Genomic DNA, 16,884 nt, shown 5'->3' on the forward strand with positions numbered 1-16,884 from the left:
CCTTCGGCTCAGGTCATGATCCCAGGTCCTGGGTTCAAGCCCCACATCGGGCTTTCTGCTCAGCAGGGAGCCTGCTTCCTCCTCTCTCTCTGCCTGCCTCTCTGCCTACTTGTGATTTCTCTCTGTCAAATAAATAAATAAAATCTTAAAAAAAAATAGAGATATATTCAGAAATAAAGGAAGAAAATATGTATAGACTCTTTTTTCCTTGTTTTTACTACTGGTCATGTGGCTGTACTTGGTATTTGTGACTTCTTTCTTCAAGTATCCATTCCATGTTCTTTTTTTATGTATCAGTACCTCAGCTGATTAGATTTCTTTACCTGGTAGAGTGACTCAAAACCTTAATTCCTAAAGGGTCACGGGATTAGTAGTCCTTTCTGTATTGGGTTACTGGTGTGTTCCATTAATGTTTACTCATTGGACGTTCACTTTCTGATTCCATATATACATCCCCTTTTCTCTGTTGTACAGAAGCAACACAATTTCCCTCTTAATACTCAGGTTCAATTACTCTGGAAACATCAGAAACCTCATTTTTGCCAGTTAAGTGGCATGAAGAATCGAATGTGGCTGGGTGGTCATCTCAGCCTCTAGTTAAAAGGAGTCATGTTGTTTCTTAGTGGAAGTATTCCTTTCTTGGAAAGTAAGACATCAAAAGCAACAGGGCACAAAGATGTTGGGACATGGGAAGCAAGCACTTTGCAGGTAGGTTATTAGGATAATAGTGAAGAGAGTCACTGCCACTTATACCATCTAATTCTCGGAAACCACATATTGTTTGCTGGTTAAGAGCATGCGTTTTTAGGACAGCACATATGGTAGATGTTGTGGTGCATTACCCAGACTCTCCCTTGCAGAACAAACTGCCCATTTCCTGGGGCATTATTGGCAGAGAGTCCTTAGCTTTTAGCCCTTTTGGGATTGCCTCAGCTGAAGAGGGCTACCTCTCCAGAGGTCTCATCCCTTCCCAGGGCCCAGTGCATCGAATGACTGGTTAACATGGGAGTATAAGGCTTAGTTTTGTTGCTCCAGCTCTGGACAGCTTCATCTTCAGTAGTCTACAGAGTTAGTTGAGGCTTCCCTTGGGCCTGTATTACAGCTCAGCTTCTGTCTCTGTTCAATCCTGCTTTCTTCCATGTCTCTCACAAGCACTGATTCCAAGACTTCCTACGTGCTGATCAAATTGTCTGAGTCAGCTTAAGTCCTTAGGCTGAGGAACCCAACCTGCAAGAGACTGTAGCCCACAAGACAGCCCAGTTAACCATGTAACGGAGTCTTCAGTGGGCCAGTCCACTGTTCATCAGGCCATCTGTTTGGATGTTCAGGGTAAGACGAACGAATCCTACAGATGTGAGTTTATTTCCTTTCTCCTTTTGCTGAGGAATGTGTTCCCTTGTCAGAAGGAACAGCGTGTGGAGTAAAATGAGGGTAATGAAATATTCCCTTGTTTGTATTTGTTGGTGCTGGCAAAAGCATTATAGGCAAGGAAGGTACAGCCATATACTGAATAGGCAGGCATACATTCCACTAAGGGTAAATCAGTACCTCTTCCATAGTGGAAGTGATCCAGTGTAAAGCAACCTGTTACCAAGGGACTGGCTGGTTTCCCTAGGGAATAGCGCCCATTGAAGGCTGAGCATCTCATGGGAAAGATACACAGTGAATTCCAATTAAACTCATGTTGTTCAAAATATGTTCAGAATGTTTATTTGGAATTAGCAGAGTTCTTAGGGGCATATATATATGTTGCATGTGTGTATATGTATGTGTGGGTGTGTGTATATATATTCCCCCCATCATGTTACCTATTATGGGTATATATAGAACCTACATATATAGATATTATATATAGTACCTTCTGTACCTTTGATATAAATATTCTTGGTTTTAGATTATTTTGTCACTTAGCTACAATAATCTTCAGCAATTTCTATCCACTTTTGGACATTCCTTAATTTTGATTGATGTCCGTACGATCAGACAGATCTAAAAAAAAAGCCAAAATTATGCACTGCCAAAATAAGGAAATACCTAAAAATTGCGTTTGATTAGTAGGTCTATGAGATTTCCCCCTTCTTTTTTACTTTCCTGAATTTTTGAATTTCTCTTATTAGCAATTATCTCCTTTATAGTGGAAAACAGAAGATTGATTCCCTCCCCCAAAGAAAAGAAAACTGTTCTTCCCTTCCCTCCCATATAGGGGTATATTATATTCTAAAACATTTAAATGATACTTTAAGAAGATGGTTTTCCTTTTTCTTCTTTTTTTCAACCCATGCTCCTGGTGGCAATTTACCATCTGTGTGTGCAGGTGTGTTGAGAATAGCACAGGAACAACACTTCTTTCTACATTCTGTTGTGGTGACATTTGAATTTTTTTGCAAGTTTTTATTATGTTGCTGGCTATTCCTGTCTGCTGCTAGAAAGTGAAATGCTTTCATTTTATTATTAATTACTTATGCAGTGATTTAAGAATATATATTTATAGCCTTTTCATTCTTTCATGAAATTTTATATAAATTTTATCTTGCTCTAGCACAAAGAATTACCTTGTTACTTTGTTACCACAACGACTGAAATTAATATTCATTTCCTTTATAATTTAATAGATAAAAAGGACTATGTACAGTATCTACAATACATACCGTGAAAGGGTATGCAATTTCAACATGACATCTCTTCTTTTTCTCCTAATGGTTTTATGTCACTCAGTCATTAATGAATGTTCATCAGGAAGCATTCCTAGGGAAGTGTCAGGTTGAACTTTTCATAAATTCCAGTTTTATGTGACTACAGCATGAGTTAAATGAATTTGCTGCAGTCTGAAGCTTGGAGCATGGGCAAAGTATCCGTTGCTCGTGGCTTAAGGCTGAATAGGCAAGGAGCTCTCTACAAAATATCACTGAATATCATTCTGAATAGTTTCACCAGTTAATGAAGGCAGAAGATTTCTTTGCTTGATCTTTTAGAGTGGTTTATTTTTTTTTAAAGATTTTATTTATTTATTTGGAAGACAGAGATCACAAGGAGGCAGAGAAGCAGTCAGAGAGAGAGGAGGAAACAGGCTCCCTGCTGAGCAGAGAGCCCAATGTGGGGCTCAATCCCAGGACTCTGGGATGACGACCTGAGCTGAAGGCAGAGGCTTTAACCCACTGAGCCACCCAGGCGCCCCTTTTAGAGTGGTTTAAATAACATAAGTTGTTCATTAAGAGCATCCTTTTTTTTTTTCTTTATACTCTTAGTTTTATGTTTACTGACCTCAAATAATCGAGGAAATATTATGGAGATTTCTTCCATTTTCCAAAAGCCGTAATTTAGGAACTTTTGATTGTCTTGCTATGAAATCAAAGATTACCTATGGTTACAAAAGATAAGATCTTTTTGATCTATTCACTGCAGGGTACTTGATCGCCTTAAATGTTTGGTGTGGAATTTAGCTGCCATATTATGTGTTTAAAAGACACAATTGGCTAAATCCTTGTAGCAATTGTATTTTCCATTTTACATACTGAATCTTCTGGAACTTGATGTGCTTCTGTAACTAAAAATTAAATGACTCCCCAGCCTGCGATTCCCCTTATAAAAAGTGGAAGTTCATGAATTCCCTATTTTCTGTTGAAGTCTGCTTGGCACAAAGACACCTGAATCCCATTATCCTGCTGAAATAGGCATTTTTGTCCTTGCCTAGGATAATGGGGTTGATGAACTGTTTTGTTTCCAGAAAGCAGGAGAACTCCTTTGGTGAGCTGGTGGATAGGAACATATAGTGCTCTGCAACATTTCTGTAGGTGGGAAGGATTATGCCCAGTTCTAAAAGAGACTCCTATCTGTTATTAACCTACATTCTTCATGAGGCCTTTAATCAAACTATACCAGGTCTGAAGCAGGAATTTTAAGCACTTTGCTTTTGAATGGTTGTAAAGGCTTTTGAATGCTGGATCAAGTAAGAATTAGACTCAAGATAGGCTGTTCCAGATTTTTACCCAAATAGAACTCGTGGCATCAGCTTCACTGGCTTAAACTGTGCTTCTGTTGGAAATGAAAAGCAAATCAGAAGACATCAAGTGGGAGTCCCATTTTTGGATATACCAACTCCCTGTTGCTCTGCTGTAGCAACCTGAGAGTCTGAAGAAAGTATAAGTTAAAGGAGAGAAAATGTAATTATGTCTCTGTGGGCTTGTGAGCCTGTTAGTGAAATTTTGCTTTTCTAAAGTAAGCCTTCCTATGAGGCAGCTTTTAGAAATCCTCACTCCAGAATATTGCCAGCACAGTGCTGTTCTATGAAAAATTATATCACTGCATTCTTCTCTCCCTCTTTAAAGGAGAGATTTTTCTTCAACTGGCTGAGTAGACACAGGAATTTCAGTTAGCATCTGACGTCATGGCTTTAAAATATTGAACAGTATCTCTTATCACAAGGTTATGAATGGTAAGAAAGCATTTAAATTAAGGAATTCACTGACAATGTGCTAATAAATGTTGGTATTCAAAAATGTTAAATAATGAGGAGGCTTATTTTATGAGATATGTGTTTGAGAAGGTAGTGTGCTGCATAGTATGTGCTAATTACAGTGGTCAGTCCAACTAGACAACCACTGAGTTGCAAACATTGTTTCTTCATAGGAAAGCACGGGATTTGACTCTGGCTGTTGCTCCCAAACGTGAACCACCACAGTGATGTGGGGGTAGGGACACTGGGAGGTTTCTTTGACGAGTGTGCGAAGTCATAAAGAAACCGAGCAAGAGCTTTTAACCTTTAAAATGGCTTTAAACATGCCATATAATTCAATCTTGCTTTATACTGTTAGTCATCACATAAAGAATACCTTAAAACAATTTGCATGGGTAAACAAAAAAAAAGGGCAAAGCTACAAAGGAACAAAATAGGAGTAGTATGAAAATGTCCAAATGAGATTAAAAAAAAAAAAAAAAGAAGAAGCTGGCAGGAGCCTGTCCACAACAAAGCTTTGAGCTCACTTTTCATAGAAAATATTTTGGGTCTTGCACTGAAGAGGTTAATAAGGAGAAGCCACCCAGAGAAACATAATGGCACTATTGGCCACATTACCCTGACTGATTCACATTTGCGGAAAACTTAGCAGGTTTCATAAAGGCAGCCCCAAATCAATCTGAATGTTATGTGAAGATTTCAAAAGGCTGTCCTGAGGAAATGAAAATAGTTGAATAGATGGAATTGAATATTATTTCCAAAGTCATTTACAATGTCATATATGCAAACACAGGAAAGATATAAGAAATATTGCCAAGCAAATCAGATAACACACATACACATACATATTTTTAAACTCACATTACTTTTAATAATTTCACTATGGTTCTGGTTCTGGTGATCACTATATTAATTTAAATTTTGGAGTAGAATTAGGCAAGACTGGCCCTGGGTAAGAATGAACCTTAGTGAAGATTTTTCCTCTCCAGGTTCCTTTTCTGGTCATTTATCTTTTATTTTGACTCTTGGTTTAAGCACCCAGTATCCTCATGGTGTGTAGGTCAGGTCCACTTCTCATTTGTGGGGCTTATGTGTCTTCCTACCCAACTTGTATTCAAGTCTCTCTTTCTCATTCATTCATTCATTCATTCAGTTCTTTCACACATCAAGTGTCTGCATATCTCTATATACCCTTCCTTTTATCTCCCTCATGTTCAAATGGGCCAGTTTTTTCCCCCCTTTTTCTTTTGCTTCATGGCAATTAGATGGTCTACTTCACCCAAAGGCATTATTGTATGTTGATGGATTAATGTTTTATACCTTCCAGGGAACTCTTGAAGAAATGACCTTATTCTCCAATGCCAAAATGTTAATCCCCCACTTTAATAAAGGAGCAGGGAGACACCTAATATTCACTTCAGATCACCTGTGTGATAGCCAATCCTACCCAAATGTGAAATAGTCTTAAGGTTAAGCTAGAGAAGATTCTTATGGGAATCTGGATCTTGGAACTTTCTCACTGATTATTATTTTCTTTTTTGTTGGATGTAGCTGAGGTGGTCCCAAAGGTTCTGTTATGGTAGTAGGATATGCCTTGGTCCTCTTCATGGAAGTTATGTGGGTACAGTTTGAACCATGCTTTTTATTTTTGATTTTAATTTATTTATTTAAGAGAGAGAGAGAGAGAGAAAGGGAGTGTGAACAGAGAGGGGGGGGTAGAGGGAGGGAAGAGAATCTTAAGCATGGTCCACCCCCAGTACAGAGCCCCAAACGTGGTTCCATCTCAGATCCTGAGATCTTGACCCGAGCCAAATATCAAGAGTTGGACACTTAACTGACTGAGCCATCCAGACGCCCCTAAACCATGCTTTTAAGCCTGAGAATTTCAGAAATCTGAATAAAGAGCTCTGAGAAACATTACATGAAAAAAAACAATCATATAGGACTTGATAAGTAGAATGGCATGGTGGGTTTCGGAATGTCAGACGTCAAGTCACTTAAGTTGTGGCTCTGGTTCACGTATGGCAAATCTAGTTTATCCCTTAATCTCTCTGAGTGAGATCCCTCAATTGTAAAATGAGGTCATTGATGCTTCTCTATTGGTTACCTGAAGTTCCACCAAATAATTTAAATCCACTGGATTAGATGATCTCCTAGATTTTTTCCAGCTGTTCTTAACCTCTTAAGTTTTGATTATACTTTCCTATTAGAAATTAAAACTGAGGTTCATTAGGGCAGTTTTGCCTTATCAGTAAGAGATATTTGTGGACAGGAATCCTTGTTTTCTCTGATACATCCTTTACTGAGAATCCTATTATTGAGGTCCTGCCAGGATTTCTGGAATTTAAAATCCTTCAAGCTATTAGTAAATATTTAGCATTTTGTCTCTTCAGGGCACAAACTTCTTTCTCCCTCAGTGGACAAAAATAAGAGAAACTAACATTCCTATCTGAGAGAGACATGAGACAAGGCTTTCAGCTGAGAAAGGCTTTAACTCCTGAAAGCCCCAGTCTCATGGTCCTGGCTGTACCAAGTGGGCATTTCTTGACTGTTAACAAGAGACAAAGAAGGACACTCGATCTTTGCAGTTTGTCTTTATTAGGGCACAGCTTCTGATATTTTGGGTTTGTCATTTATTCAAACTGCCCTACTCTTTCAGGTCCTTCCTCTGTTTCTTGCGAGTCTCCCAACTCTTGAAACCCTCTTATCCCTTGTGAATTTTCCAGAGGTCAGTTGTAGCAGGGCCACATCCTCTAAGGAAATCTGTTTTGTTGTTGTTGTTTGTTTGTTTTTTGTTTGTTTGCTTTTTATTTGTTTGTTTTTCCATAGCTCTTTCAGGCTACAGTTCTTCTAAGTAACAGCTCTTTTAAGGACACTGTTCAGTTCTCTAGATTAGCCTTGGGGAAGCAAATCTGTATAAATACTCACTGCCATAATCTTAACTACCCCCTCAGCAACTTTCTGTTTTTCTCTGAGGTGGAGAAATGGTCTGTTTATTTCTCCTTTGGCTCAGAGTATATTCTCAGATACCCAAAGGATTCTAGAATGCTACGATTCTCTCTTTGTGGTGGATAATTCAGGGACCTAGGGAGCTTGGCATAACTCTCAAATTTATATTTACTTCCTTGGGCAAAGCAACACATATCGAATCAAGACTCAGAAACAGCTCTGGGCTTATCATAGTTCCCTTAGGTAATTATGCAAAGTAAGCTCTAATAAAGATCATGGGTTATACACACAAAAGCAGCTTAAATCCATGCTTCATTTAAGCTCATTGTGATGAGTGGATATTGGTGGTTTGTCGCCCTTTCCCTGCGGACTAAAAGATTAGCGTTCATAATTTGTTCTTCAAGGGAAGACATTTAAATGATGAAGAAAATCACATCCTGAGGGATGACAGGTGACTTGGACCTTGGACTTTTTGAGTGCCTGTGTTTATAGTTTTTGTTGTCTAATCATTCGAAGCTGAGAGGTGGGAGGGATTCTAATTAGGGGCGTCTCTTTGGATATGTACCATGGATCATAGGGATAAATGTCTCCTACATCTCTGGTGCATGGCTAGGACGTTTTTGAGGCCATTAGACCACTATCTAATTTTCCTTGAAAAGAAAAAAAAGAATAATTCAGTCATAGCCCTGATGAAAAGATTAGGAAATTATCTTAGTCAATTTGGACTGCTACAGCAAAGTACCATGGACTGGGTGGCTTATAACAACAGAAATTTATTCCTCACAGTTCTGGGGGCTGGAAGTCTAAGATCAAAACATGAGCAGATCTGGTGTCTGGTGAGAACCCACTTCCTGGTTGATAGATGGAGGTTTTTTTTACTGCAGTCACAAATGGTGAAAAGGCAAAGGAACTCTGTGGGGTACCTTTTATAGGAGCACCTATCCCATTTATGATGGCTTTATCTTCATGACCAAATCACCTCCCAGAAGCCCTCCTTCCTACACTATTACTTTGCAGGTTAGGATTTCGACATGAATTTTGGGAGACACACATATTTGTTCAGTCCATTGCAGAAATACAGTTTGATGTTTTGCTGATTTTGTGCGCAGATTAACTGCATTATTTAAAGGACTTCAAATTCTTGTCTTTGAAGACCTGTTGTCTTCCCTAATTGTATTCGTTTCCAGGCCTTTATGTCTGTGTGGTTCAGGTCAGTTCTATCCAGGCTCCGTGTTAATCCTCAGTAAGACAGGAATTGAGTATTAGAAGACTTATGCACAGGCAGGTGGAGTCTGGAACGCTGCCATATACACGTGGCAGTGTGGAAGAGACTTAACTTCTGACACGCTGCAAAACAGCTCTGAGCTGTGACATCTGATTGGCACCCATCTCCTAATCTTTCCCAGGTGTCAGGCGTTATCAGTTTAAGATGTGGGTTTCTTTATTCTAATACTTCAGAGATTTGACACTCATTATCATTTCTGATAGCCAGCCTTATGTTTAAGAAAAAAACAGCGATATTGATGATGGCTTAGTTTTATTTAGCACATTCACTTAGCACTATGTGGAATGAACTTTTTTTTTTTAAAGATTTTATTTATTTGACAGAGAGAGAGAGATCACAAGTAGAGAGAGAGAGAGAGGAGGAGGCAGGCTCCCTGCCTAGCAGAGAGCCTGATGTGGTACTTGATCCCAGAACCCTGAGATCAGGACCTGAGCTGAAGGCAGAGGCTTAACCCACTGAGCCACCCAGGCAGCCCCTGACTTTTTCAAACATTTTGTGTGGATTATCTCATTGCATTCTCACAATAATCCAATGAAATATTTTACCTTTACTTTACAGTTCAGAAAATGTAAGCTTTGAAAGGTTACTTAACTTGCCTGATTCTACGTAGCCAGTAAGTTGCAGAGCCAGTATTTGAAAACAGATCTCCTGACTCCTAATTTAATTATTTAATTAATTATTAAATTTACATAATTAATTATACAAAACATCTTTTAACAAGTGTTCTTAAACCTTTTATTTTTTCCCTTTTTTATTATTGAAGTATAATTGACATATACTTACATTAGTTTCAGGTGTATAGCATATTGATTTGGCAGTTCTGTTCATTACTCAGTGCTCACTGTGCTAAGTGTCACCAGCATCTATCACCATAAAAGTTATTACAATATTATTGACTATATTCCCTGTGCTATACTTCTAATCTCCATGACTTAACTTATTTTACATTTAGAAGTTTCTACCTCTTATCTCCTTTAGCTCTTGCACCCATCCTCCTGCCTGCCTCCTTTACAGCAACAACCAGTTCATATTTGAGAGTCTGGTTGGTTGGTTGGTTTGTTCATTTGTTTTGTTGTTTAGATTGCATATATAAATGAAGTGATATGGTATTGGTCTTTCTCTGTCTGACTTATTTCACTTAGCCTTATACTTTCTAGGTCCATCCATAATGTTGCAAATGGCAAGATTTTATTCATTTTTATGACTGAGTAGTTTTCCATATCTACCTATCTATCTATCTATCTCACATATTCTTTATCCATTCATCTACCGATGGACACTTAAGATTGTTTCCATATCTCGACTATTATAAATAATACCACGCATAGGGGTGCATATATCTTTTCAAATTAGTGTTTTTGTCTTCTTTGGGTAAATATCCATTAGTGGGAATACTGGATCAAATAGTATTTCTATTTTTAATTTTTTGGGGGAACCTCCATACTGTTGTCCACAGTGGCTATACCAATTTATATTCCTGCCGACAGTGCACAAGGATTCCCTTTTTTCCATGTCCTCAACAACATTTGTTATTTCTTGTGTTTTCAATAGTAGCCATTCTGACAGGTGGGAGATGATATCTCATTGTGATTTTGATTTGCATTTCCCTGATGATGATTATGTTGAGCATTTTTTCATGCTTGTTGGACCTTTGTATTTCTTCTTTGAAAACATTTTTATACAGGTCTTCTGCCCATTTAAAAATCAGATTACCTGGGGATTCTTTCTGGTTTTGGATTGTGTAAGCTTTTTATGTGTTTTGGATATTAACCTCTTACTGGTTCTATCATTTGCAAATATCATCTCCCATTCAGTACGTAGCATTTTGTTTTGTTGATGGTTTCCTTTGCTGTGCAAAATCTCTTTGTTTTGGTATAGTCCTAACAGTTTATTTTTGCTTTTAATTTTCTTGCCTGAGGAGATGTTTCTATCAATACAGTGTTAAGGTGATGTCCAAGAGATTAGTGCCTAGTTTTCTTTTAGGAGTTTTATGTTTCAGGTCTCATATTTAGGTCTTTAATCCATTTTGAGTTTATTTTTGGGTTTGGTTTAAAAGAATGGTCCGGGTTCATTCTTTTGCATGTGGCTGTCCATTTTACCCAGCACCATATATTGAATAGACTGTCTTTTCCCCATTGCCTCCTTTGTTGTAGATTAATTGACCATAGAGGTGTGGGTTTACTTCTGGGTTCTCTATCCTGTTCCATTGATCTGTGTGTCCATTTTTGTGTCAGTACCATTCTATTTTGAGTCCTATAGTTTATAGCACATTTTGGAATCTGGAATTGTAATACCTTCAGCTTTACAGAACATGCATTTTAACCAGTCCTCCAATTGTCCATTATAAAGGCTTCCCTTTATAAGGACCCAGGTGAGAAACTCTTAAATCAGATAAATCTCATTTCTGCATCTGGTTTGTTTATATCTGATGAAAACACTACCAACCTTAGGTGCATATTTTTGTGTGCTAACATTAAATTTTGGCTTTATATATCTTCCCTTTGCCCCATTTTTTTCATTTACGAATATTCATTGTATGTTATATATTTCAGTGTATTGATTAGAGTAGTGCTTGCAGCTGCTAAATCTTTCAGTGGTTTTACACAGTGAAATTCATATTTGCACATATACACAGAAGCTCATATTTTGTTCACATAGTTGCCCAGTGGTGGTGTTCCTGACTGATGGCCTTCCTTCCTCATGGTGATTTCCTTCCTTGATCATGTGACTCAGCTTTCACTTAGGTCCACATAGTCCTGTGTCAAATGGAGAATGGACAATGGAGCTGGCATATTTGCTTCCTAAGCCACATGGTTGGAAGTGACATATATCAGTGTGCTTGGCAGGAACCATTCACATGACACCATTTGAGGCAAGAGGACTAAGGAATTGATCCTTGGATGGCATCTCCTTCTTGGCAATAGCTGCATGCGGTGAATGGGTGATAACATGCGGATGTCTATAAAATGGTTGAGTATAAGTAAATGGTAAAGTTTTTGGAAATAGTTTAGCAGCTGCAAACCTGGAACCAGTATGACTGTATGAATCCTAGAAAGCTTTGGGCTTATTAGCCAAATTCTGGCTGCATTTATATAGTTTATGTAACTTGGCTTTTGTTTTGATATGTGATTAAGTTCAACTTTTGAGGTCCTTACAAGACAATCCAACTGTCACTTGATGACCCATATCTGAGGTACCAGACCACCATCTCTGTCCTTCTGTCTGTTGGCGAGGCTCCTCCTCTAAAGCTGAAAGAGCACCCAGAACCATAAAGTTGACACTTACCTGACTTCGAGCATAGCCAGTACCTGGAGACTTGATGCCAGGAATCTCTTCTATTGATTCCTGGGATGAGGTTTCTTTTGGTAGTCCTTAGTTTCCACTGAGTTCTTACAAGTTGGTTTTCTAAGGCCCTGGCTCCAACTCACAACAGAGAGATGACCTCCCTCATATCTCAAACTGATATCTCAAACTGCTTAGGAGGGTGCTGTGTGCATTTGGTTTAGCAATTTTATTTTCTTTACTCTTCTTCCTCTCCTCTGACTATTTTGATCTAGACCAACCTCATTGAGTTTTTGATCCCAAACAGAGAATTTATATAAGCCTGACTCAGTCATTGCCATTTCTTGTGCTCTTCCCCCCATTGTTAATACTTTGTTAGGTCCCTATACCCCCAGCTGATCATAAACTTAAACTTGTCACTTTAATAACTCCAGGGCTATTCCATTCCTTATGAGTGTTCATATTTACTAGCCTTTTGTTCCCATCTTACTCAAATCCCAGAATATACTGATAGATCCCGAAATATACTGATAGGTAGGGACACACACATCTTAAGTGAGATCACCTAGTACAGGGTGGTGGTGCAGGTCCATTTGAGGAATGTGTCTTAGATTTCTATTTCCAAGTACAACTCAGTATTCCCAGCACCGATAGTCACAGGTAGTAGACAAATCAAGTTCACTTAACCTTTTCACATATATGAACTCCCCAGTTAGGTGGCATTAACAGACATGTATGGCTGGGCATATGATTTATATTTCTTTCACAAGTAAGGAGACAAAAATGAATGGAAGTACCTAAACCATCTCATACAAAATTCTTTTAGACAGAATGTTTGAATCAATAAACAAAATTTTCATGCTATAATTAAAGAGCGTAAAGGAAATATTCACTAAAGAGGACTTCGCCTTTGGATTCTCATCCTGCAGTGCAGGGCACAGCTTGGGAGATATTCTTGCCTCTGGGTAGGGGACAAGTTGGTAAAGGCTTATCCTTTGTACTGATTGTGCTTCATTTTTTACGTTTTGTCCTTTTCACATGCAGTGCAGTGTCACAAAAGGGAATGGTTACTCAAAGAAGTCAGACTTTGTTTTAAGGTTCAGTGTATTATACATTTGTGTGGATCCTGAATACCTTTCTTTACCATTTGTGCTTGAGTTTGACAATAAAAATAATGGTAACAATGATGACACCAATAGACCAGCACTGGGTTATGCCACCTATTTAGGAACCTTTAGGAGTTGTCCATACCAAAGAAGAGCCCCCCTGGAGAAGAAATTTATTTTCTGTAAGCACTTCATCAATTGTAGCTAGATTGCCAGGCAGGCTGAATGTTACATTTACAGTGATTTATTTGACCCATATGGTAGTCTTTAATGTTTGGAATTTGGTGATAGGGTTACGTTTTCTGGTTTATCATAGTCCTCACCATTTCATAGAGCCATTACACATTTTTCCAGGACTTGGAGACATTTTATTTTGTAATCTTTCATATAAAAGGTGTGTGAGTAGAATTTCCTTGAACACTATGTTTTATAATAACTTGGAGTACCATTTAAAGAGGGGGAGAAATAATAGAACTAACATTTATTAGGCAACTATTTTCTGCCAGGCACTTTATTTGTATATTATTTTAATTAATACAGAAACTTTTTGAGGAAGGTAGCACCTTCCATTTTACAAACAAATAGGCTAATAATGTATAAATAACCCTTGTACACTTAGTAGACAGTGTATGGAGGACAGGCTCTGAACTCCATTTCTAGAACTTTCTTCCCTTCATTCTTAGGCTCTCAAGGATTATCAAGACTACAGGCAGTAGCATGCCTTTGCTTGTTAAGAAAATCCAGTGATAAATATTAGTAATATGAGGAAGAAAAATTCATTTTCAAACTAGGGCACAACTACGTGCCTTTTATTTTTTCCTTGAACAAAATATCCACTGATTTCAATGGCACTTTTATGTCAATAAAAAATCTTGAAGTAATCTACTAGTCCTTGATTACTAGTTAGATATATATGAAATCATATTTTCTATTTTTCATATGCCCATGTGAAGTAAGGGTAGGTGGTAATTTGACTGTTTTAATATGGTCATGTTTATGCAATACTTAGGAATGCATGCTGAGTTTTGTAGTTGAAAATAAGGCTGACATAAACACTAGAAATATGGACATTTACCTGTTATTACACTATCCACACTGCCATTTCCATCTTACACAAAAAAAGATATGTGTATATATATACTTTTATACCTGATATATATTCCATCCATCACTTCCACTTTTAAGAATCTGGAGAAGTAGTAATACCACACAATAGAACCACTGTCACTGTAAGATGTGAAAAAGCGGCAGGAGATAAATGGCCTTATTATTGACTGAAGTAAGTTAGATTGACCCTATGATTCAAATCTGATTGACTTGATGACTTCATTGTATATGGGCAGTGTCAGAAGGCCATCATGAAGCAATCATTTGCCTTAAGAATGTTGCTGCTTTTTGAAAACATGACTTCAACCTTATCAGAATGTCAGAGGAGCAGTCCTGGCAACTGCATTTGTTGACTGGCAGGAAACCCATCTGTAAGCCAGTGATATGAGGATCTGGCATCTGTGGAATGTGATTTTATTTTCCTGAGAATAAAGAAGCTATATCCTTGGAAATGATGAGTGCTGAATTTGTCTGTTAGAGGATTGCGACTCTTGTGCCTTTTCTCTTAATCAGTTTCTACCAGAACTAAGAAAGAACCTAACTTGTTCCCTAAAATTCAGGTGAAGAGAGTTGGGAGTGAGGATCTGACAAAAGCATTCAAAACAGGATTCTCAACCTTTTTGACACCATAGACCTCTTTGTAGGTGGTTGAAACTTGTGGATCTTCTCAGCATGTCTTAAAGGCATAACGTAAAACAATTAAGTTTATAAGGGAAATCAATTACATTTAAATACACTTGTGAAAATATATAAAAAATAAATTTGTGCTGAACAAATATACATGCTCTTTGATTAGTGAAGTGGTGATGAGTATAAATACTGTTAAAATCTATAAGAACAGTATTACGGAAATTCAAGTGATTTCTGTTAGTGACAATCTTAAAAGTAATGCTAATACTGCAGTGATTTTTACCTAAATTCATAATTGAGAGTAATTCTAAATTTCAGTTAAACGTTTTGAAAAATCTGATTTTTTTCTTACATATTCACAAACTCCTGACTTCTATTTTTTCTTTTAAAGATTTTATTTACTGAGACGCCTGGGTGGCTCAGTTGGTTAAGCGGCTGCCTTCGGCTCAGGTCATGATCCCGGCGTCCTGGGATCGAGTCCCACATCGGGCTCCTTGCTCATCAGGGAGCCTGCTTCTCCTTCTGCCTCTGCCTGCCATTCTGTCTGCCTGTGCTCGCTCTCTCTCCCTCTTTCTCTCTGACAAATAAATAAACAAACAAACAAACAAAAAAGATTTTATTTATTTATTTATTTATTTATTTATTTATTATAGAGAGAGCACAAGCACGGGGAGTAGCAGGCAGAGGGAGAAACAGGCTCCCTGCTGAGCAAGGAGCTGGATGCCAGACTCAGTCTGGGACCCTGGAATCATGATCTGAGCCAAAGGCAGTTGCCTAACCAACTGAACCACCCAGGCATCCCTCCTGATTTCTGGTCTTCTGAGGGAGTCTCTGAACATTAGTTTAAGGAAATCTGCTTTAGAATGGTTAGGGAGTGAGTGAAGGGATGAGCTGTCATAACTAAATTTTTGAATTTAATTTTTGAAGATAAATTTGTAGTTGGCAGCCTTTTATAAAATAAGCACAGAGGCTTCATTGTATTTCATGATCTTTAGAGGCACCTTTTAGGGTCTAATATTGATTGTTATAGATAAAAAAAATTTAACTTAAGTTGAGCAATTCTTATTGTCTCACTTCAGTTTCTTAAGAAGACTGAAATCAAGAAAAAGTAATTTTGATCATTTTGTTAAATACCATATCTGACACTATGCTAACTAAAAATGCTCTTGCTATTTATAGACCTATTTATATATCCACTTATCTGTATACATCTATAGAGAAATATCTGGAATAATGTTCACCAGTAGCCAGTCATCATATCGCTGAGTAGATATTTGGACTTTTAGTTAGTTTTCTAAAGCAAGTGAAATCAGTTCATTATTTAAACAATTTCTCTCAGTGGGCAACTTACTATATAGTAAGTATAGAAAATCTAAACATAGGGGCGCCTGGGTGGCTCAGTCGGTTGAGCGGCTGCCTTCGGCTCAGGTCATGATCCCGGACTTCCGGGATCGAGTCCCACATCGGGCTCCCGGCTCCTTGGGGAGTCTGCTTCTCCCTCTGACCTTCTCCTCTCTCATGCTCTCTTTCATTCATTCTCTCTCAAATAAATAAATAAAATATTAAAAAAGAAAAAAAGAAAATCTAAACATAGGTAACTCTGACTCAGTAAATAATCACTCTGTATAAAAATTACATTCCACTAGCAGGTTCACAAATGACTAAACGCTGCTTAGCAGTACAGAAATACAGTCACCATTTATTTTCTTATTTTAAAACAGAATTTTACCCAAACCATCTTTCATCATCTCGCTTTATACAATTTTTCTCTCTTCTCTTTCTGGATTGGCAGAGAAGCAAGTTAAAGAAAATCCTCCTACACATTTTCCACTACTAGCTTAGTGAGCAACACACATCTCAAAATTTGGCTGTCTGTCTAAGTGCTTAGGTGTAGTGCATTACTTGTTCTCTTGTAAAAAGGCAAGCTTATAACTGGCCTGTTTTCCTTTGACGTTAATTACTCACATTCCAAACACAAGTGTGAGAGAAGCCAGAGGCCACAAAATTTGCTTGTGGAATTCCTGCTATCATCTGACTGGGTGACTTGTCTTCACTTGTTTTGTCATGGTATC

The sequence above is a fragment of the Lutra lutra genome, chromosome 3 (genome assembly GCF_902655055.1).
Source record: "Lutra lutra chromosome 3, mLutLut1.2, whole genome shotgun sequence".
In the NCBI taxonomy this organism is placed as follows: domain Eukaryota; kingdom Metazoa; phylum Chordata; class Mammalia; order Carnivora; family Mustelidae; genus Lutra; species Lutra lutra.